Source organism: Sturnus vulgaris, chromosome 18, assembly GCF_052056855.1.
Source record: "Sturnus vulgaris isolate bStuVul1 chromosome 18, bStuVul1.hap1, whole genome shotgun sequence".
In the NCBI taxonomy this organism is placed as follows: domain Eukaryota; kingdom Metazoa; phylum Chordata; class Aves; order Passeriformes; family Sturnidae; genus Sturnus; species Sturnus vulgaris.
The window spans coordinates 13,098,219-13,122,169 of record NC_142260.1 but is presented as its reverse complement, the minus strand read 5'-3'; the positions used below and the strand labels follow the sequence as shown (position 1 = coordinate 13,122,169).

At 43.4% G+C, this 23,951-nt stretch overlaps 1 long non-coding RNA gene across 1 annotated transcript; it reads left to right on the top strand.

Moving 5' to 3' along the window:
• The first annotated feature begins 988 nt into the window (after positions 1 to 988).
• LOC106861431 (uncharacterized) lies at positions 989 to 23,056 on the top strand. Its single transcript, XR_015807496.1, has 4 exons — positions 989 to 1,100; positions 8,577 to 8,702; positions 21,417 to 21,542; positions 21,718 to 23,056. It is a non-coding gene; the product is annotated as an uncharacterized LOC106861431 (long non-coding RNA).
• Positions 23,057 to 23,951: the final 895 nt, after the last annotated feature.

Genomic DNA, 23,951 nt, shown 5'->3' with positions numbered 1-23,951 from the left:
ACTAAAGTGGTTCTTGCTCTCTGTTGGTGCAAGTGAGGAAGCTTGGATACAATTAAGTTATATACTTAGGATTTAGGACTTCGAGCAGATGGACTTGGCTATATGATAGGCTACACATTTCTGCTTTGTAATGAGACTCTTTTTGCCCAGTATTTTTGGACAAAATGATTTATATGTATTGTATCTCAAAGGTCTTGTTGTAAAAAAATTGATACAAACTGCTAATATAACATTAAAGTGAAATTACTGTAGAATTGTATATGCTTTCAAAACCACATCTGTGGAGACCCTAAAAGGCATTCCCTAGTTAGGGAGACCCAAGAAGCCTCTCCCATAGCAAACCCTGTTCTGTCATGCCAGTGTACCCCTGCTCCCTGCCCTGCTCCTCAGTCTTCAGTCACTCCCACCCTGTTTCCCCGTTGGCTCCCATGCCCTAACCCCACCTTTGTGCTGCCCCCATGTCCCCTGGTAATTGGTCTCTGATGCTCCCCCTGCCCCAAACACCCATGGACTTGAACCTGGACCCTCACCACGAGCTCTGCCTTTGCTTTGCCTCTGACCCTGGACTATCTAAGCACCAGGCTGAAATAAACATCTCTGTGGAACCCATACAAAGGCTCTTCCTGCCTCTTTACCTGCAGCCATTTTAACAGCTGACCAGGATACAACACACATCCACTATTTAGGGTCCCCAACAGATTCTCAATCTCCACATAATGAGATCCTCTGAAACAGAAAGGAGGAACATAAAGATTTCAAAAACATTGACTGTGTTTTTAGCAGTATCATTTCCACAGTGAGCTGTGGAAGTGTTCTTTTGCACCTTGCTGCACATTTAAAACTCAGGGAAAACATTTCAAGTCTATATGTAAAATTTCCTTTAAAATACTTGAATAATAAGAAAGTGAAGATTATCTTTCTCTAGACATACGTAGTGCCAGATTACTTGCTGATGCAGTGCATGCAGCCCTGCAGTCTCTTGCTGGTGCCTTATTGCTGCAGGGACAATTTATGCAAGGTTTGGTTCCTACAGTCCCAGGAGTTTTGCTGTTATTTGCAATAGCAGTAGGGCTGGACCACTCTCTACAGGTAACAAGGAGGTATGTGACTTGCTTCTGTATATGGTGCATTTTTTCACATCAGCAAGGATGTTCAGAGCTGGCTTTCTATTTACTGGAGAGTATACAGTAATTGTTTCCCAAAATGGAATCTTTAGCTAGACTTTCCTCTCCCTGGCAAAGCTGCCAGCTGATAATGCTAGAAATGGATTAATCTTGTTTTGTTAAAATAGTTGATCTTGTCATCTTCATGAAGCCAGTGAGTTTGACTGATATGAAATTGTCTAAATTAATGGCATCTAACTAGTATCTAACAATGTCTTTCCATACCACTTTATCACATTACTCTGTTTTCTAATCTTGCAAATACTCTTAAGAGAAATTACTCCCATGAATAAAATGACCTCGTATTCCTTAATGCATGCAGGCTTGGGCCCCAAGTGACAATCTAATTTACATTAAAATTGTTTCTGAGCAGAAAAGGCTGCTAATTATTCCAGATGCTGCATTTAGGCTATATTTTGAAAGGAGAAATACATCTTTGTTGTCTGATTTTTTCTTCTTTTCTTGTTTCCTTACAAGCTGTTTTGCAGTTGCACATATGGGCAGCATGGTGTAAATAGAAAAATATTTGGTATTTTGGTGAATGAAGTGTTATTTGTGCTCAAAGAATGGACAATTGCATCTGATCTGACTTTTTTGATTTTGCTAAAAATGGAGGAAGCAATTCAATTTGTAATATGATTTGTCAATTTATACTTTGATGATCAGTACAAAATGACATTTGAAACATATTAACTTTTTTGCATTTGCACATTTGAGAAACAGGGTTTTAGTTTTCTTCAAGTATTCATCCTTGTTTTACATTTTAGTCAAAGGAGTCAAATAAAGTTTGTTAAGAAATAAAGTTAGAAAGGCACAAAGTACCTGCAACTGCTACTTATTTTCAGTCTATGACAAATTGAATTTCCATGGCAGCTTGTAAATTCACTAAATTTAGAATTTCAGGTAATACTAAAAGCCTAGCAAGTAAATGATTGAAGAATCCAAATCTGCCTGCAAGACAGTGAATTTGGCAACTTAGACACTTCGAAAACATTTTAATATAAGGTTATGCATCTCTGAAAAAAAAACCTCTACTATCTCTTGCTCCTGCCAAAGATAGGAAAGCCATTGATTTGTAACAGATGGAAAGAGAGGCTTCTTAGATGATTAGGCAAAGGGAGAGACTAACACACCAGAAACGGGGGGAAGAGGAAATTATCTTCTTTGAGTATATGGGGGAATATATGTTGGGGACTGGGGAGAGGCAACAGAGGTAGATCTCTACAAATAGATACAGGTCAGGCAACAGTAAAGTTAGGAATTATCAACGAGCTGTTTGCCATTAATGATATTTGATTTGAAGCTGAAGCTTTGCAGGCAGAACATGTAAAACCCCTTAAACATGTCTTTGGAAGGCAAGATCAGTTTATTTATAGAAGGGGTGATGACATGGATCTGAAATACCAAGAGACTGGATTTCCTGGCCCAGGTGCATGACCACTGTGCCTTTTTAAGGCTGCTGAGTTTTGTGTGATTTTTTGCCTCTCTTTATACCCTGCATGTTGCACAGTAGGATGGGTCTCCAAAGCAACAATCCCGGTGTCACAATCACTAGCAAGTAACAATCTTCCTGTCAGCCCTTCCTGTCAGCAGGGCAGAAGGCTCAGTAATGACAAATCACATGCTTTCCTTCCTTCATCTTTACTGCAGTTCTGGGAAACAAATTTTGACTTGGTGTATCAGGTAGATCCTCAGGACTGGCATCTCAGGACTGCATTCTATTTCTACCTTTTAGGATTTCATAGCCTCTTGTCCTGCCATGACAACATTCAGTCCCAGTGTCCTCAAGCAAGTTTCCATCACTTCCTCCAAAAAGTTTCCAACAACCAAGAATAACTTTATCTGCAAGTAGTTTGGCTTTTGCTAAAAAGCATGGCAGAACAAGAATGGAAGCACCCATTAGGACAGGGCATCTGCAAGGAATGGACACAAAGTCATTCAGTCTTATCTTTTCCATCAAATAGTAAAGAATTTACACTCTGCTTGTTGTACATTTACTTAATTCTATAACACTCTACATAGCACAATGTAACCATCTATGCCAAATTGTATTTGCCATATTAAATGGTTTGCCAGTTTCTATTTCTCCAAGCAGTGTCATCAGTATAAGCCAATATGATATACTCTATTTTTTGAAGTAGTCTTTCATCTCTCTTTAAGGTGATCCTGAAATATAAGAGTGCATTGAATTTAATTTTTTTTACTCTTCAAAAAGAGTTAGATGGATTTATCTTTCAAACTTGTCATGTTGTCTGGTTTCAGCTCATACGTGTATCTCAAAAAGACAAAAGCTTGTATCCTATTTATGTTATGCTTGTCAGAAAGTGCCTAGGAGCTTCACAGGGCTGCAGTGAAGTGGATGTGAGAAGTCCTGCTTTTCTGCAATGCCCAGAGCAGTCTCTCTCAGAAACATTCCTCCTCTTGAGGAAAACTCCTTAGAAAGAGAAGCTTAATTAAAAAGATTTCATTAATGTTCAGTAGCAGTGTGCTTTATGGGTTAGATGTCTTGCTATTACAAGGAGTCTAGATTAAAAAAAAAAAAAGCAAAAAAAATGAAAAAGGTGAGTGTCAAGGGTAACCCAAAATATTATTGTATTCCATATCTATCTGTTTCCAGAATTTTTCCTGTCTCTGTAAGACCAGGTGCCAGGGCTGGGGTACCAGTCCCTTTACAGTCTGAGCTGCCAAGCTGAGTTCTCTGTTGCCTGGTGGCTTTAGCTCAAGGCAGAGGCTCCATCTCATCACAGGTTGTTTTGGGTGGGCTTGAGCTCACAGCTGTAGCAACTTGGAAAAGCTGCATTTTGCAATCAAAAATTGTTTTGGAGTTTATTTTACAAACCCTATTGGTAGGGTTTTTAAAATAAGGTTTGCAGAGAAATTTTAATATTAATCATAACTATAATGAGGAGATTTATTGTTCTTACAGTGAACGTCCACACCTTTTAAAGTGAGCACATGCATTTTTCATTAAAATCACTGTATGCTCTGTCACTATAGTCTAACACAAGTGAAATATCCCCTCTCTGCAGGTGTAATAATCCTCAAAATCATTATCCTGAATAAGTGACCATGTGTTATTCATATCTATTAACAACATAGGTTTCTTACAGGGTGGATCATGGATAAGTCTGAGAGGAATAAGTGTCCATTCATGGCTAGATTTTCCTTCCCTTGCAATGTGGTAAGGCAGTATGGACCCTTACTCAGCTTCAAAATATTCAGTGGTAGACTTTTCTTTGTTAGTATCCTCTTGTTGACAAAACAACTGGGGCAAATCCCTTCTGTTTAGAGACATAGTGAAGAACATCCTACCAGGTCTCAAAGTCTGAGATACTCCTCCTCACTTATCAAATGTGCTGGTAGGTGAGCACCTCAAGAAGTCCTGCTACCACCTACAAGTCTGGGCAGAATTCTACAGATTTCTTTAGACATACTTTTATTATAGGTTACATAAGAAATTTCAAACATCAAGAGAAGGATTAAGAGGTTTGTTGTGCTTCAGGTGTAAAAGATTTTCTAGAAGAGGAAAAACTGGAAAAACCAGATCCCAAACCTGGCACTCCAGCAGAGTCTGATGTATTTAGAAGTGAATGCAAAGGAGCAAACTTGGTTGGAAAAACTGGTATTTATTTTGAATAAAAAAAAAAAAAAAAGGTTCAGTATTTATTTTCACTTGCAGCAAGATGGAACCAGGATTAAAATTTTTAATGGTAAACTAGAATGAGAGGAAAGACTGCAGAATATCTAGGAAGTTTGTGGCTAGGAAGCTCTTTAGGAGATGTGATAAAAAACAGGAAGTCAAATCCAAAGATGTCATGTCTGAGGACAGCTCACTAGTCACGGGGCTAATGTATTTTCTAACATTTTTCTATCATCCATTGTCTTTTTGCATTTTGCCCCTACCGTTTAAATGCTTGCTTTTGTTTCAGTCCAGATCAAAACCAACTACAAGAATCACAGGTTTGTATTAATCGTTACAGTAAAACCAGTAATTTGCAGCTTTTGCATGGACGTATATTCACATATGAATGCAAAATTAAATAGTTCCATTCAAAGAAAGAGGCAAGTATATAACCAGTCACAGAAATCCTAAAACTATCTGTAGCCCCCACTTACTTCTAGTTCCAAATTAATATCCTAAGCTACCTCTTTCAAGGTGAATAAAGTAATCATGAGGATATTGCCTATTCTGGAACTGCTCCATCATTTCCCATTTCTTTCGTACCTCTTATTTTAGCTAGATATTCTTGCTTGAGCCCAGCAGCTTAGTGGCAAACATATTTATAAGAAGCCTATTCCAAATTTGGTCAATGCACACTTATTCTTTTCATTAATTTCTTTTCATTCTTTCTTCAATGGATTTGTGCAACTGCTTCACAGGAAATTCCCTTAGCACAATTTAATTACTGCATACCTTTGGCCTTTAATGTTTTCTGATAAGGACATCTGAGGCCACACACTGTTCATGCTGGAATATGTTAGCATTTCTGGAAGTGAATAGAAAAAAAAAATGTAGCTGAAGAGGTACTAAAGATTTTGTTTAAATACTTAAGCTGAAATACAGCAACTGAGTACCCATTAACAGGTTTAGAAAATACAAATAAAAATTTCCACATTGGTGGGCACCAGTCTACATAAATTTTGCTAAATAAAAGATATATTTTTATTTTTTAAAGTCCAGCTAAAACAATCCTAAAATCAGGATTTGTTTTAGTAAGCAGCCACACTTCTGTAAGTGTAGTAAGCAGCTGCACTTTTCTTTATCTTAAAGCTCTGCTTTAAGATAAAGTTTTCTAGTCTTTTTCTGCTACGTTCCCCAGGTGAGTAACAAGAACCTACTGAGATAATTTAGCCACATTGGCTAAATGTGGTTTTTACCTCCCTGCCTTGGGCCAGAGCATGGCTGTGGTGACAGATGCCTGTGCCTGCGTCTGTCAGGCAAGGGCTGCTACTTGCTTCCAAATGGTTACTTGATATGGCATCCCCAAAGAGTCTGTAATCCTTGTTTGCTTTGTTCTGCATTGCTTAATATCCAGTGACTCAGCAGCATTCCCTGCCACCCACTGGCATATTTTCCCTGTTATTTTATACATTGTGAAACAATCACTAATTTAATTTCATGGGTGAGGAATGAGCCTGCCACACATAATTCCCCAGCACGTTATGTGGGATCTTATCAGGGAACTCTCACAGCCCCAGGAAAAGTTTAGCTGGCATCTCAGTAGAGGCTCAGTTTTCTGGAAAGACAGTTTTAGTGTTTATCCTAGTGATCATATGGGATCCAGCAAACCAAGAAAATTTCAAGGAAAGCACCAAGGAATAGTTACTGTGTGAGTGATGAGCAGATGCTGCAGAAGAGACTCTAAACAAGCTATTGAGCAGCATTGCCACAGCCTCAAAGCTTCTCCAGGAACAGGTAGTCAAGGCAGCTGTTGGTGTTTTCCTGCTCCATGGGATAAAGACACCCAGCTGATCCATCTTCAGCACTGTACCTTGCTAGCCCTGCACTTCCATGCTGCATTTTGGAGCTTGAACATGGTTTGAATAGTCCTTAAAATGAAGCAGGCATCCATCTTATGCTGGCAAAGGGACAGCTGCTCTGATTTATGGTCCTACAGGACATGTTTGTACCAACCCAGGGCTTAAAATGAGTTGATTGTATTGCTTCAAAGGAGTGAGCATAAACTTACTAGATTTTTCTGAGGTGGTTAAAGTTTTTAGTTTGGAAGTAATTTCTATTTTTCCTCTTATGTTCCACAAGCTGAGGGCTTCGCATGTATTTTATAAGGCACAGCTGTGGGATTGCACCTCAGAGGCTGTTCATGGAGAGCATCCATACAGGATAATAAATGCTGTTTAACCAAGCAGACATGAGAAGCAACAAACCTCTCTCAGTATTGAACATGTGCCAGAGTCGAGAAAAGAGAGAATCATCTGTGGCACTGGGTCCATAATCACAGTAAGGTACCTCCTACATGGCCACAGGTGACAGGATGCTTGCCTCAGCCCCAGCAGGTCCCACCTGGCTGGCAGGCCAGATGCATGGGCACTGTTGTGTCTGTGGATGAAGGCCAGTAAATACCTTAACTCTAAAGTCCATAGGAGGCTACCTGGCCTGGAGGAAGCAGTGAGCTGGCATAGTAGGTGGTGGTGGTGAAGGGTCCACCCATGGGACAAAAACACAGTACAAACTTTTCTTGCTATGGTAAATGTGGACATTAGGAAAGTAATGGCTATTTCTCATGTGATGCAAATCTTTAAAAAAAGTGGGATTTTTCCCCTATTAAATCAGCTGAGCAGTCCTGCTCTGGCACCCTCTGACCATCTCTCATCCAATGCAGAATTCAGTTTCCTCATGGACAGGTTCAGAAGGACTACTGGAGGAACAGCAGTAGCACCTAAACCACAGGGAAGCACATTTTGGGTACTACAAATATTAAAAGTGAGTCTGTTCAGAGGGAGCAACTTTGGTTTTTGCTCATGAGTGTAAAAAGTTTAATACCACCTTTTGAGAGTAGACTAAACTGATGTTACTGCCATTGGAAAAATAATGCTTTTTATGTCTACAAGATCCCCCAAAACAAAGATACACCCATATGCAAATTGTACCCATATTATAAGCACACTCATGACTCCAGATACACTTTCAAAGGTTTTGACCAGCTAGCAGAACAAAATCCGGTGCTGTGTTTAACATACCAGAAACAGAAAGATGACTAAAAACAGAAGATTAAGAAGCTTTGGCACTGTAAGAAACATTACTGAGACATTAAATATGGGGTTATGATAATTGACAAGTCAAACAGGAGAATCCATATCTAAAGATGGGAAGAAATTAATCTCTGAAACAATTATGAATGTATTCCTTCTCAATGGGTTTTCCCAAGATACATCCTCAACCCCCTAAGATAACCTCACCAGAAGATATAGTAGATAAAAAGAGAGATTGTGTCTATCACAGATATTTTATTTGTCATCTAATAATTTAAATGTTGAATACTAAATATTATTACTGAATTATGAAAAGGAGGGTAAACTCTACTTGCGGGACAGTTGCTTGAGCCAAAGGTATGATTAGTGGGAGACCTATAGTTTCAGTGATTATCTTGAGCTGTACCAGAAGGGTTTGCTCATCCTAAGCAGCAGTTTGAAGAGCCTGTTTCACTTGCCTTTGCCAAACCTTAGCTGAGGGGAATGTAAAAAAATATCTATAAGACAAAGAAAAACCTATAACCACAAGAACAGGAGATATAATCTGAGTATGAGAGAAGTTAGAGCAAAAAATGAGAAAAAATGCAAGACTGTAGGGCCAACAGGAGGCTCAAGAAGTTGCTTCATCTGCAAGAAGTAATTTTCAGGGACATCACTGGGGGAAGGATTTTATTTATTTGCTTGGTTCTTATTTCTCCATAGCCTGCTCAAGTCATTGCTGGAGAAGGGCTTCTGGACTGCAGGGACCTTCTTCCTGCCTATTTTTATGTTGCCTCCCATCTTTGTTAATAAGACTGTGGATGAATCAAAAGCAGCTTCTGGAATGAGGTAAGATGGATGGAAAAAGCATAGAAAGATTTATTTTCCTTGGAGAGTAGCCATATGTAAATAGTATAATTAGTTCTGAAAATAAGGAGTGAGTTAGCTGAACTCCCAATGACTGCCTCTTAGCTTCAGTCTTTGACACCTTTCCAGGGAAACAGCCTGAAGTCATGGGAAATTTTCTGATTCTTAACCTTTTTCAGAGAGTCACTGATAGCAGTCTGCTAAGTATACTTTGGATTCTCTTGAAATAATTTATTTGTAATTTAACGGGTTTTTTTACTTGGCAGAGAATAAGAACAGATCTCTTGATGGTCATAGGTGTTCATAAGGGGTTTTTATTTTCATGCTGGACTGGAGCACCTCAGAGAAATACTGGATGAAACCTGAACTCCGTGCATGCTCTGGAGAAGATGCTGGCCACTGCAGTAAATATGATAGTAGAAAACACAAGAATGAGAAGAAAGGAACAGGATCCTTTTTCTTCCTCAGACGTTCCTATGAATTCACAATTAAAAGCAACTGCATCATTCTGCAAAGAAAAAATTGTGTATCATCTGCCTTATCTCTTTACACTAAAGTTATTAAATCTGATGCAAAGAACATATTTTCAGTTTAAAAATTTCTCACCCAACCTATAGGGTAGGCTACATATAGGGTTACACGATATTCAGAATTCATTCTCTAAATAATTCCAGTGATGTATTACTAAGAATGATAAGATTTTAATTGCTTTCCAGCAGTTTTAGGTTGCATTTCACCCTGCATTGCATCTGCACTCTACAGATGTTTAATCCTGGAGCTGTCTCCCAGCAGCAGTTTGGCAACATTTGTGAAACAGTTGGTGTGTCAAAACTCCAAACATGTTTCTAAGAGCCTGGTGCTAGCACTAGAGGGGTATGGCATTTTCCATATTAAGTAATTATATATATGATGGTAATTGCAGTGTCTTTTCCACAACATATTTATAAGAATCAAAACCTTCCTCTATCACTTATTCTCATGCTAGGTCTGCTACTATGGGAAAATCTGTAAACAATTCACTTCAAGCAATATCAGGTTTATTAGTTGAGGGGAGGGAAAGCAGTGGGTCTACTCTTCTTCCTTCAGTCCTTCTCAAGCAGATCTCCACAGTTTGGTGATCATAACCAAGCAGGGATTTGGCTCAAAGGTTAATAATGCTCTGTTTGCTTTGCTCCATGTGATTTTGAAGACTTGGTTGGTATATTCAGCTGTGTAACTCTCTACTACCGTTTCGAAATAAATTAAAACATTTTAAGAATTATCTATCTTACCAACAGTTCTGTATTGACATAGCTCTCTGCTCTAGCTATTATGATTTTCCCCTGGGAGGAGCTAGCTTAATAGCTTGCTAGTTTGAGTTAAATGACTTAAATGATAAGTGGCATTTTGTTCTCATTACACTAAGAAAAGTCAATCAATATAAAGTCCATCAATGCCTTAATATAAAAGCAGAAACCAAGGAAAACTGATATTAAATGGAAATTTAGTATCCATTATATTGAACACTACAACTCAGTTTCCTGAACTAGAGTTGACAAACCACCAGTAAATGTCTAGCGGGGAGTAATTCTGCTGTGATTATACTGACTAGATGATTTAATAGGTCTTTTTCCTCTCTAATACCTCTGAACATATGAAAATCAATGGCAGCCCACTTGGTGGAAGTACCTTCCCTCTTCTGCTCCAGATGCATGTTTGAGCTACCTGTGCAAACCAATGCTGCCAGAGATGCCAGCTGTGTGTCACCTCTGGGGGGTAGCCACATACAGAAATTATAGGTCAAAATACAAAGGATTTCTTTTGAACTCTGAAAAACACCACCTCCTTTCCTTTGTAGGAACTTCAGGCAAAACCTTGCCACAGGAGACCTGTCTTGGTTTGAAAGACAGGTATGGTCTAAGGAAAGGCAGGAGCCCCTTTTCTGCGATGCAGAGTGCAACCCCCCTCCCTTTTAATTATTTTAGGTCCAATTCAGACACCTTCAGGCAGGAGATATGGGGATAAGAATAACAGTTCTTTACTGGTATCTAACAAGGCAGGAAACAACAACAGCTATAAAAATTGGCAACAGAACAGAACAGTCTAGCTCCACTCCAGTCCCTTCTGGCCGCAGGCCGTCTCCCTGTGCTGTTACCGGTGCTGTGTGGGCAGGGCAGGTCCCGCGCAGTTGAAGAGGGCTGGGTGATGGCGGCCGCGGCCCAGGGGTGAGCGGGGATGGGGAAAGTGACTCCCCCCTCACGGTGTCAGTCGTGGTGCTCAGCAGAGTGTCCGGAGATAGTAGGGTGAGCTGGGAGAGCCGCGGAGCGATGTCCAAAGGCAGGGAGCGTGGATCTCAGTGCTGGGATGGCAGGGGAAGATGCCAGAGCAGAGCCCAGGTTGTCTTCCCACTCCACGAGCCAAGCGAGAGCGAGAGCCCCCGCTCCAGACCCCCCGTCCCACCTTTCCTTTTCCTGTTCCCCCCCCCCCCCCTCCAGCCACCCCCCTACGAGAGAACATTATCTGTCGTTTTAAGGTGTAGCCACAATTACTTAGCATAACAATGGGAGAAAATTCCACTGAAAGAAAAGGGAATAATTCAACCTCCAACATTATCCACCCCTGAATTTCTCCCATACTAATATGCTATATCAAATTAAACTGTTACAATATATATACATACATGCAGTTAGAGACATAGGCACAGTACTATAGGTATTTCACCCTAAAACAAGGTCTCCTTGGGGTATGCATCGGGTCTCTCCATTCTTTTGCATCACCCACCAGGTGCAACCTGGTCCTTGAGTGAATACAACTCCATGGATGGGATTGTCTTTGCTGGAGGCAGGATTTACCCAAACAGTTTTTCCTAGCATACCTCTCATGTGTACCACTGGAACCTTATCTCCATCTGATATTCCCAAGGGCTCAGATTGGGCAGGGCCTGCTCGGTTAGTGGAAGCTCGGGTGTTCACTAACCAGGTGGCCTTTGGTAGATTAATCTCCCAGTTCTTGAAAGTTCCCCCACCCAGTGCCTTCAAGGTGGTTTTAAGTAGGCCATTGCACTGTTCAACTTTCCCTGCAGCTGGTGCATGGTAGGGGATATGGTACACCCACTCAATGCCGTGTTCTCTAACCCAGGTGTTTATAAGGCTGTTCTTGAAATGAGTCCCATTGTCTGACTCAATTCTCTCAGGGGTACCATGCCTCCAAAGAACTTGTTTTTCCAGGCCCAGGATGGTGTTCCGAGCAGTGGCATGAGGCACAGGGTAGGTCTCCAACCATCCAGTGGTGGCTTCCACCATGGTCAGTACATAGCACTTGCCCTGGCGGGTTTGAGGCAGTGTGATGTAGTCAATCTGCCAGGCCTCTCCATACTTATATTTGGACCATCGTCCCCCATACCAGAGGGGCTTCACCTGCTTGGCTTGCTTGATGGCAGCACACATCTCACAGTCATGGATAACTTGAGAAATACTGGCCATGGTTAGATCCACCCCTCGGTCTCATGCCCACTTATATGTGGCATCTCTGCCCTGATGACCTGAGGCATCATGGGCCCATCGAGCCAGGAACAACTCTCCCTTGTGCTGCCAGTCTAAATCTATCTGCAACACCTCTATCTGTGCAGCCTGATCTACCTGCTCATTGTGTCGGTGTTCCTCATTAGCCCGACTCTTGGGGACATGGGCATCTACGTGACGGACTTTCACAGGCAGCTTCTCTACCCGGGTGGCAATGTCTTTCCATTCATTGGCAGCCCAGATTGGTTTTCCCCTACGTTGCCAGTTAGCCTTTTTCCACCTTTCCAGCCATCCCCACAGAGCATTGGCTACCATCCATGAATCAGTGTAAAGGTAGAGTTTTGGCCACTTCTCTCTTTCAGCAATGTCCAGGGCCAGCTGAACAGCTTTGAGTTCAGCAAGTTGACTCGATCCACCTTCTCCTTCGGTAGCTTGTGCAACCTGTCGTGTGGGGCTCCATACAGCTGCTTTCCACTTCCGGTTCATCCCCACGATGCGGCAGGAACCATCAGTGAAAAGAGCATAGCATGTTTCATCTGCTGGCAGTTGGTTATACGGTGGGGCTTCTTCAGCCCGGGTCACTTGTTCCTGTTCCTCTTCGTCGGCAAGACCAAAGTCTTCCCCTTCCGGCCAGTTGGTAATTATCTCCAAAATCCCAGGGTGATTCGGGTTTCCAATACGGGCGCGTTGTGTGATGAGGGCAATCCATTTACTCCATGTGGCGTCAGTGGCATGGTGGGTTGAGGGAACCTTTCCTTTAAACATCCACCCCAGCACCGGTAGTCGGGGTGCCAGGAGGAGTTGTGTTTCTGTGCCAGCCACCTCTGAGGCAGCTTGGACCCCTTCATAGGCGGCCAAGATCTCCCTCTCCGTTGGAGTGTAGTTGGCCTCCGACCTTCTGTAGCTTCGACTCCAGAATCCCAGTGGTCGGCCTTGCGTCTCCCCAGGCACCTTCTGCCAAAGGCTCCAGGACAGACCATGGTTCCCGGCTGAAGAGTAGAGCACGTTCTTCACATCTGGTCCCGTCCTGACTGGGCCAAGGGCTACTGCATGAGCGATCTCCTGCTTGATCTGGGCAAAGGCTTGCTGCTGCTCAGGGCCCCAGTGGAAATCATTCTTCTTGCAGGTGACCAGGTAAAGAGGGCTCACAATCTGGCTGTACTCAGGAATGTGCATTCTCCAAAAGACTATAGCACCTAGGAAGGCTTGTGTTTCCTTCTTGCTGGTTGGTGGAGACATTGCAGTGATCTTATTGATGACCTCACTGGGGATCTGGCGCCGTCCATCTTGCCACTTTACTCCCAGGAACTGGATCTCTTGGGCAGGCCCTTTGACTTTGCTCTTTTTAATGGCGAAGCCAGCTCCCAGCAGAATCTCAATGATCTTTTCTCCTTTCTGAAATACCTCCATTTCTGTGTCCCCCCACACAATGATGTCATCAATGTACTGCAGATGGTCTGGAGCTCCACCCTTCTCCAGTGTAGCCTGGATCAGTCCATGACAGATGGTGGGACTGTGTTTCCACCCCTGGGGCAGTTGGTTCCACATGTATTGCACACCCCTCCACGTGAAAGCGAACTGAGGCCTTCATTCTGCTGCCAGAGGAATGGAGAAAAATGCATTGGCAATGTCAATGGTGGCGTACCACTTTGCTGCCTTGGACTCCAGCTTGTACTGGAGTTCCAGCATGTCCGGCACAGCAGCGCTCAGTGATGGAGTCACCTCATTCAATGCACTATAGTCCACGGTTAATCTCCATTCTCCTTCAGATTTATGCACAGGCCAGATGGGGCTGTTGAAGGGTGAGTGGGTTTTGCTGACCACCCCTCGGCTCTCCAGCTCACAGATCATCTTGTGGATGGGGATCACGGCATCTCGATTCGTCCGGTACTGCCGGCGGTGCACTGTCGAGGTAGCAATTGGCACCTGTTGCTCTTTCACTCTGAGGAGTCCCACTGCAGATGGGTTTTCTGATAGCCCAGGCAGGGTGTTCAACTGCTTAATGCCCTCTGCTGCCACAGCAGCTATTCCAAAAGCCCACCTGAGTCCCTTTGGGTCTTTGTAATAGCCGTTCCTGAGGAAGTCTATGCCTAGGACACATGGTGCCTCTGGGCCAGTCACAATTGGATGTTTCTGCCACTCTTTCCCAGTCAGGCTCACCTCAGCCTCCAGCAGAGTCAATTCCTGAGATCCCCCTGTAACCCCAGCAATTGAAACAGGTTCCTTCCCGACATGTCCTGATGGTATTAATGTACACTGTGAACCAGTGTCAACCAATGCTCTGCGTTCCTGTGGCTCTGATGTGCCAGGCCATCGGATCCACACCGTCCAAAAGATCCGGTTTTCCTGTGCCTCTCCCTGGCTAGAGGCAGGGCCCCTCTAGCCCTGGTTATTATTTCTCTCCTGGGCATACATACTGGAGGTTCCTTCAAGGGGATCTGACAGATCATCCTCCCTTCTGTAATACCCTGCACCTCCATGGGAGGCTGAGGCTACCCTCACTTTAGTGGAGTTCCCTCTGTTGGTGTTCCCCTCCCTGAGTTGGCGCACCCGTGCTGCCAGGACAGAAGTGGGTTTCCCATCCCACCTTCTCATGTCTTCCCCGTGGTCACGTAGAAAAAAACACAGGTCAGCACGTGGGGTGTACCCTCTCCCCCTAGCTGGGGGGCGTTGGGCTCTACTTTTGGGGTCCATGACTCACACTGGTGCTGCACTGATCTTCCTCACCTCTTCCCTTATCTCCTTCATCTCCTCCTTAAACTCCTCTCTGAGGTCCTTAGCCACAGCAGAGACATGAGCCTGCACTGGGCCAGCCATCATACTTTCAAAATTCCTGAGCCTGTTGGCAACAGAACCCACTGTCACTTGGTTGGTATCAGCATCAATCATTGCAATAAAGGGGGTATATTGAGATGGGCCCAGGTTTGCCAGATTCCACAACATCTGCCCTGTGCACCTGACCTTGTCAGGGTCATTGTCATGCTGTCCATCCCTCCCAAAGAAGCACCTCCAGTACTGCCACTTCTCTCAGCTTTTGGATCCCTTCCTCAAGGGTATTCCAGCGTGTTCTCTGGTGGTACTCCTGCATTCTTTCCCTGTGGACAAATCTCTCTCTCACACTCATTAAAAGCTGCTCCCAGAGGGAAAGGAGACCTGTCTCCCTTACAAATACCTGGTCCCCACCTGAGTCCTGGGTCAAGGCTCCCAAATTCCTTGCCTCAGTACCATCCAGTTGCACACCTGTACCCATAAGGTCCCAGACCCACAGTAACCAGGTTGTAAAAGGCTCACGGCCCCGTCGTACAATGTCTTTTCGCAGGTTACGGAGACTCTGGTATGACAGGGACTCGGTGATGATCTCAACTTCTGGCTCCCCTGCTGGTTGTGAGGGGCCCCCTTCCTGACCCTTATTATCTAGGTGCCTTGTTTTCATCTTAGACTTCCTAGTTTCTACAGGGCCAACTGCTGCTGGCTGTGAGTACCCTTGCAGTTCAGCTGGAACCTGGACAGATGTAACATCTGTGGGTCCCACTGCTGCACCATCAGAGTCTCCCTCTTTAAGGCAGGGGGAGGGTTTCTCACCAGCTGGGGAGAGGTACTCCTTCAGCATCTGGCCCATCTCACGTATCTCCTTTGCTAGCACCCCCACCCATTCTGGGTGGTTCCTTTCCGAGGTGGGCTGTGGGGCAGGGTCAAACTCTGGGGTAATATCCCTAGTCTCTGGGACAGGATCAGGCTCTGGGGTAACATCACTAATCCCTGGGGTAGGTCTCAGGGTTGTTATCCAAGTCAATCTCCCCTTATCTCTGAATGTTAGATAGAACAGGTTTAACAGGGATATAAGCAACACTAGCCACAATATAATGTCATTAGCATTTAAAGCGGATTGGAGCTCCTTGAAGACTGGTGGGGTGAACTTCAAAAACCCTGTGATGAGTTGAGAAAAAATTTCACCTGCTGCCACTTCCTCACAGTAAGTACCATTATTGAAGTAGCCCCAGAAACACACACTTAGAGTGTGATAGCTCTGAATCCATATGGCCATCTTCCAGAGAAAATTAAAAATCCATGAATTCCTCAACTGATCAACCCACATAATAAACCGGATAATAGCCACAGTAACCTTGGTTATGAAACTCATGTTTAAAAAAGGGCTTGCAAATGGGAGAGATATAGCAGTGACCACATGGAGGCCAATCCAGGGTAAGCTGGACAGCATGGTGTCACCTACCACAAGCTTGGGTAATTTAAGAACTGTTATCCCCTTTTCTATCCCTCTCTCAATGCCCTCAGGCAATGCCCCACGTTGGGCGCCAAAAGCTGTCTTGGTTTGAAAGACAGGTATGGTCTAAGGAAAGGCAGGAGCCCCTTTTCTGCGATGCAGAGTGCAACCCCCCTCCCTTTTAATTATTTTAGGTCCAATTCAGACACCTTCAGGCAGGAGATATGGGGATAAGAATAACAGTTCTTTACTGGTATCTAACAAGGCAGAAAACAACAACAGCTATAAACATTGGCAACAGAACAGTCTAGCTCCGCTCCAGTCCCTTCTGGCCGCAGGCCGTCTCCCTGTGCTGTTACCGGTGCTGTGTGGGCAGGGCAGGTCCCGCGCAGTTGAAGAGGGGCTGGGTGATGGCGGCCGCGGCCCAGGGGTGAGCGGGGATGGGGAAAGTGACTCCCCCCTCACGGTGTCAGTCGTGGTGCTCAGCAGAGTGTCCGGAGGTAGTAGGGTGAGCTGGGAGAGCAGCAGAGCGATGTCCAAAGGCAGGGAGCGTGGATCTCAGCGCTGGGATGGCAGGGGAAGATGCCAGAGCAGAGCCCAGGTTGTCTTCCCACTCCACGAGCCAAGCGAGAGAGAGAGCCCCGCTCCAGACCCCCCGTCCCACCTTTCCTTTTCCGGTTCCCCCCCCCTCCCCCTCCAGCCACCCCCCTACGAGAGAACATTATCTGTTGTTTTAAGGTGTAGCCACAATTACTTAGCATAACAATGGGAGAAAATTCCACTGAAAGAAAAGGGAATAATTCAACCTCCAACAAGACCAGAGAGAGTACCATTGTCAGCTGTAGAACAAGGTGGGGACCTGCTGGCAGGAGCATGAGATCCCCTCCCAGAGACCCTTTTGGGACACAGATCCCTGCCAGTCGGTGCAGAGAGGATGGGAGAGCTGTGCAGCTGGGGCCAGACACTAACCTGTCCCCCCTGCACTCTTCTCCTCCATTTGAGAGCCTTGAGAACACCTAACTGAGCAATATGCCAAACAGCCCAGCTATGTGGATTTATTCAGATTGGTCTTCTCCTGATCACATTGTCCCACAGGCTCTGGAAATGTTGTGTCTGAGGAGTGGAAGCAGCTTCCCCCTCTGTATTGCCAAGGTTTTATTGTACCTGTAATTTCATTTCATTTCCAGTAGATGCTACTCTACTCTAGATACTTGCTAATCAGGAATTGCTCCTTACCCAAATGCCAGACCCCGACAGAAACATTTCTTTGTGTATTTCCAGAATATAGGAAAATAGTCTTAATCCATCAAAATTTGATCAATGGTATGGCATGTTTAATTAACAAGCAAAAAGGAAGGAGCAGGGCCATGCCTACCCAGTAAAGCCCATGGTGATAAGCCAGTGCAGAACCGAGTTCAATAATTTAAAAACATTTTAGTAAACAGTGGCAGGAATATGGGAGATCTCATTATACATCAGCAGTGCTGGTAAAAAGCATGGGTGTAGGAGAGGCAATAAAACCTTGGGTTTTGGTAGTGAAATAAGGGAGAATGGAATAAAACATCCTTTCTGAAACAATCTTTATGAATTAAAACAACAAATTTGACCACAAATTGTTTTGTGTTCCCACTTAGAATATTGAATATTATTTGCATATCTTATCCTTGACCAATTTTACATATTTCTCTGCTTTTCTAAACAAAAAATAAAGTGTGTGGTGTCCTTTTCATTAAAGGAGTTGTAGGACTTCTTGAAAACCTTTCAGGACGAAGGACACAGTTTAGCTAAAATAAAATTAGAATAATATTAGTATATTTTTCATAATTATATATATAAAATTTTATATAAAATATTGTATATTTTAACCCCTTTGTCCCCTGCCCACTCTATGCTTTGGACACAAAGCCTGCCGTCCATTAGAAAGCAGGAAAAAATCTTTTCCTAATCTGAGCTGGGCCATGCTGGAAAGAAAAGGTAAGTACCATGTTCAAATCTATGTTGATGTTGGTTGAAGTCACACTTTTAATGTTCTTCTGCTGGAAGTACTGGATGGATAAAAGCTGATGCTAGGTGTCTCACATCAAGCAATTGTTTTACATCAAAGGAAGGAGGACACTTCATTCTCACAGGAGCCCTGTCCCAATATCCACTCCCCATGATGTTGAAGACAAACAGCACCCACTTGCTGACATCTCCATTTGCCTTCCGTGCAGTACATGCCCTAAAACATTATCCTGCCCATGCTTTCAAAGAGAAGGACTCATGCATACTCACTAATAAAACAACACAGGAAATTCTGTGAAATGATTGAAAGGTAAAAAAATGAAAGAGAAAGTATTGGTCAAATCTATTGTGAATATTAATAAATGGTGCCAAGCAAAGTTTTACCAACATTGCTTATTTCCATAGCAATTAATCTCAAAGTCTTGGCCTTTTCCCCCCCCCCCATGATAATTATTCCAGTAATTTTTAAAGTAAGTGACAGCATTAACTTAATCTTTTATTTAGCTAATAACAAAAGGTTGCATTAGAGCATTTCTGGAATAAATGTGAGTGTTCTTTAAACTGAACGCATAATGGCAATTCCCCATTCAGATGGGAAATGCACTAAATATGGCTTTGTCATATCTTGAGCTTTAATTTCAAGTGTCACATTATCTGACCTTATTCTTCAAGTTCTAGTTAATCAAATCATGTTGTTTTGTGAAAATCTCAGCTTTTGATAGAGGAATAATGGTTTCCTGAGAACTACAAAGAAAAATCATAATTTCAACAGCTCCTAAAGCAAGTATGAGGAAGCTCAGCATCTATGGTTAAAAAAAGTAACAGAGCTTCACTTCTATACCTTGGGCATCTATAACAATGAGCATTACACATAGTGTAGCTGTGTGGGAAAACACTACTACATACAGAATGAGGGAAAATGATTCAGGTCAGGCCCCCTTTACCCAAGCAGCCATTTTTGAGATGCCTGCCCAAACCTGGGGATGTCCTTTTCCAGCTACCATTACACGGCTGTAATGCCATTCAACAGTGCTGCTGAAACCTATGGGAGGGATTCAGCTCTATTAAGCCAAGATTAAGTTAACTCCCACAGTCTTATTTGTGCACCTGCTGTAACCTGCATCTGGTAACTTGGCTTCCTTCTGCACCCTCATCACCACCGTTTATCACTGTCCTGTTGAACCCTGGTCCTCGCCCACCCCAGTTCCTAGTCAGTTTGTTTCTCATTTGAACTTTAGCTGCTGGAAAGATAATGTCAACAGGAATCCCAGTGGAGGCAAGCTTTGCAAACAGGATGCTGTCACTTTGCATAAGAGAGAATATTTTTTGAACATTTTGTGAGAGAACTGCAAGTCAACATCAGGAGAAAGATGACTAAGGAAGCATGTCAGGAAGCAGGGCATCTGCACATCAGGGGCACCACATGGCACAGTCATAGCACAAATTGCAAACACACGGTCCTGTGCAGGCCAGAGCTGCCGCTGCATCGGCTTTGCTGTTACCTGCTGGTCCTTCACGGTGCCTCCCACATCCCAAGGCTGCCCTCTCCCTGGCTGATGGCCTCAGGGGCTTCACATGGGGCAAATACAAGGAAAATGGATCCTATAAGCACACCATGAGCATCAGAAAATTGAGGCCACCATGCTCCAGCTGAGCTGCATGGAGATATGGAGGGTGCAAATCCAAGGTACCACACAAGAGTCAGTTTCCTTGTGTCTTTGCAGTGCTGGACTGAAAGAAAAGAGGGTAGATGGCCACTGGCAGCCCTTGGGGGTCCCTGGGCAGGGGTAACCATGCCGTAGCCCCTGCAGCGTTGGCCTGGAGGGCTCAGGTTCAGCCTGCTGGCACTGCCTTCACCTCTTTCCAGCCAGAAAGCCAGGTGCCTCCTCATTCAAAACCTTGAAAACATTCTGTTTCCTCATTGCAGTGCAGGGAAGGGAGACACATGGGTTTTCTCATTGTTTTTCAAATGAAAGATGATGGGCCTGTTTGTTAAAGAAAGGATGTGTGGCAATTCTGCCGCTACTTTGCTGTGAGATCTCTAGTGAATTCCTTAAACACTCTATGCTGAGTTTAACCAGCCATAAGACACACGCAGACCTCACAGAAGTAGTCTGAGAAGAACTGCAATTTCAAATTCTCCAGGGTAAACTGTTCAAACTGGGCAGAACGTTGTGATTTATTGATGATTTCTTCAGCATTAAACATTTTCCACAGGCCAGGGTTCAGCTTGGAAAGATGGAAGACACCATAATTGTGATCTTTTTTCCTTCCATGCAAATGGTAACCTAGACAATATGCAAATACAGCTGCCTAAATCAAAGCAGAATTTTCATCCTCACCCGTCCCTGCTCAGGCAGAAAAGTTGGCAGCAATTAGGGAGGTTCAGAAATCAAACACGGAAAGCAAGACAAGAGGCACGCAACTGCATATTTAAATAAGATACAGTTGGTAAAGAAAAGGAATCTTTCTTAAAAGATCACCTAATCCACCAGGACAAAAAAAGGAGTACTTATTATTTATTCCATTTTCATGGAAATGTTTTTAACATTTTAACTTATTCTTCCACCTTTCTCGGTGTCTATGTGAGACATTAATTCTCAGGTGATAAATGATAAAAGGAATGAGACTTCCCCAGAAAAATGGAAGAGGTGGGACTTATGCCTCAGTTGTGCTATAATTAAACCAGCAATTATAGTCTGCACTACCTAAACCCCACAAGTCTGGGTTTTTTGCTTTACAGCTGGATGCAGCATAAACAACATCCCTTGTGCATTTCTGACAGTGGTTTTAATTGATCATGGCATTGATTATCTGCATGCAGGTGGCTGGGGGTTTCCTCTGTAAAGTTTTTGATATCTCATTATAGTGCTGATGAAAGCAGTAAGTGCTCATGGGTGACTCGACTAACATCTCAGTCGTCACTCCACACTGACCCAATGGTTTTTTATGCCCTTTTCATCCCCATAGCAGAGCTAATTAGAGTGTGATGCTGAACACTGGCCAGTTTGGATGAGATGGATGGGCCTGCAGCTCTGGTACCCCATGTGTCCTGTTCTCGATTCTGGTGACCTTACCAAGTGGATCTAGAGCCAGGTAACTGCAAAGCCAGCATCTGGCACTTTGGAACCCCAAATCTGAGTTTCTGGGTAAGGCAGATTGCTGCAGCAGTAGCAGGATTATTTTTTATTTTAAAAACTCGTTTCTGTACATATGTTGGGCTGTCAGGAGCAGCATGAAGCTAATGCTTTTGCATAATTGTGTATTACAGCTTGGAGTCCAAGCTGGTGCGTGGGTGAGGAGGGACTGGTTACACATCTCCAACAGGAACCCTAGCGGATGTCGTAACAGCCACATGAAGAAAACATCTGCTCATTAGCAAAGCTGCTCCATTTCAGACACTGAGAGCACGCAAGCACCAACAAGCCCTGAGCAGAGGCTGCTCATATCTAAATCTCCATGTCAAACCTCATTATTTGGCCACTTCTAACTAGCCCTCTGTACTCAGCAGCATCCCCTGGTCTGCCAGTCAATACAATATCCCAAAGGGATTTTTGCCCCCTGGCTGGCTGCACTGCTCACATTTCTTTTTCTCCTTCTTGCAAACAGACTCACCCAGCTAACAGAATCTTACTCAGTTTCTCTGACTTTTCTTTCCATTCTTCTGTCTAGTGGCCTTCAACATACTACATCTTAGTCTTTTCTTCTCAAGGCCAAGGGAAGGTGATTTTCTACCCACTTTCCCGTTGTTCCTTTCCCGGGCAAATCCTGTCCTCTCTGCCAGAAATGGCTTTATCTCATTTTTAAATTTGTGGGAAGCTGTTAACCAATCTCAATTCCTTGGTGAAGCACACACCCATGCAGCCCCCTGCCTCTCTCAAATGTCCTGCACACTGCTTCATCCATGCAGATGAGCTCTCCGGTGGTTTCTTGTGGAGGGAGAGCATCTTTGTCCTGAGATGGTCTCTCTCTGTGATCAGGTTTATGTGGTGGCCCTGGCTGTGAAGCAAACCTGTACTCACCCTGGGCTCTCCTTCAAGTGAGGAGTTTGAGAAAAAAAAAGAAGAAAGCAGAACTGAGAGAATGAGACCAGTGATGGTGTGATCACTAGTTAATTATCCACAGGGAATTTTGGACAGGTAATACTGACTCCCCATATTTTTCCCAAATCCCCAGTTAGCTGCTGCTGACACTTGAATCCTCATGTGTATCCATCTGGTCACACAGCTTTGGATTAGAGTAGCTGTGGGAAGTGAGCACATGTAGCACTGGATCCTGACAGAGCTGGACCTGTCCAAACACAAAGAGCAAGAGCTACTTTGCCTTGTGTGCCCAGCTCTGTGCAGAGGCGGGCTGGATCCAGGGACTTCAAAGATGTCACATTTGCTTGCCAGGCCAAAAAAAAAAAAAAAAAAAAAATCTGGAGCCCATATTTTCTATCATTTCATGTCTGCAGTCTACTTGAGAAGTCTGAAGTGTTTGACAGGGTTTTATACTTGCAGAGGGGGATTTTATTTTGAACATCCTTTAAATACTTTGTGGGTAGGAGTATTTCCAGTTTTGGAGTGGTGCATGTATTCTGATAAATAAAATCAGCCTACGGTGTGGACCTTTGCATTGGTAATCAATACAGCACTTATCTGCATTGATGACTCACACAGCCTGTCACATCAGCTTTGTTCAGTTATTTAGTGTAAGGTTATGTTTATATTACCAAATATTTACATTGTAGCTGTTTTAACATCAATAAGCAGATATTTTTCAATACGTAATTTATTAAAGAATAATAGTTTTGCATCCTGTGATGTGCTGCAGTCTTCATAAATACATCTCTCAAAACTAACAAGTTTTTGGCACCATATATATTGCTCATCTCAAAAGACAGAAAACTGTAGGCCAGAAATATGGTGGTAATAGTTGAAAGAAACACTTTTCCTAATCAAATTAGTGTTTATTCAAATTCTAACTTCCTAATCCAAATGATGTCATTTGCCCAAATTCTTTTTCCAGGTACACTTTTTTTTTCCTAGAATAGATCTAAGGAATAACACTGTGTTTGCTGCCTTGTAGACCAAGCTGGCCAAGAAGACAGATCAATGTGCCTGACATGTGAGAAGAAGAGGCAGAGTTTTATCTCTGCAGCTTAAATTTTGTATTTTGAATACAAGTTCTTGTAGTTTCCTAGTTACTACTTACAGTGATCACAGCTTTGGCAGAAAAAAAATCTTTTCTGTTTGTGCCTTTTTTGGTATTGTTTTGTTTTTAAATATACGTGTTCAACAGAGTTCAACAAGAACACATTGCAAAACACTGCAGGACCCTAAAGGTAAATCTTTAAGTGACTTTTTATGGGGACCCAGCAATGCTTAGGTACAGAGGTAGGAAACCCCCTCTTGGTTAGTGACAGAAACCTCTGGGTACAAAGACGTACACAAAGATGTACACAATGATGTACACAAAGATGCAAAAATAGATGGTGCCACAGACGTGAACCAGAGAAGAGGG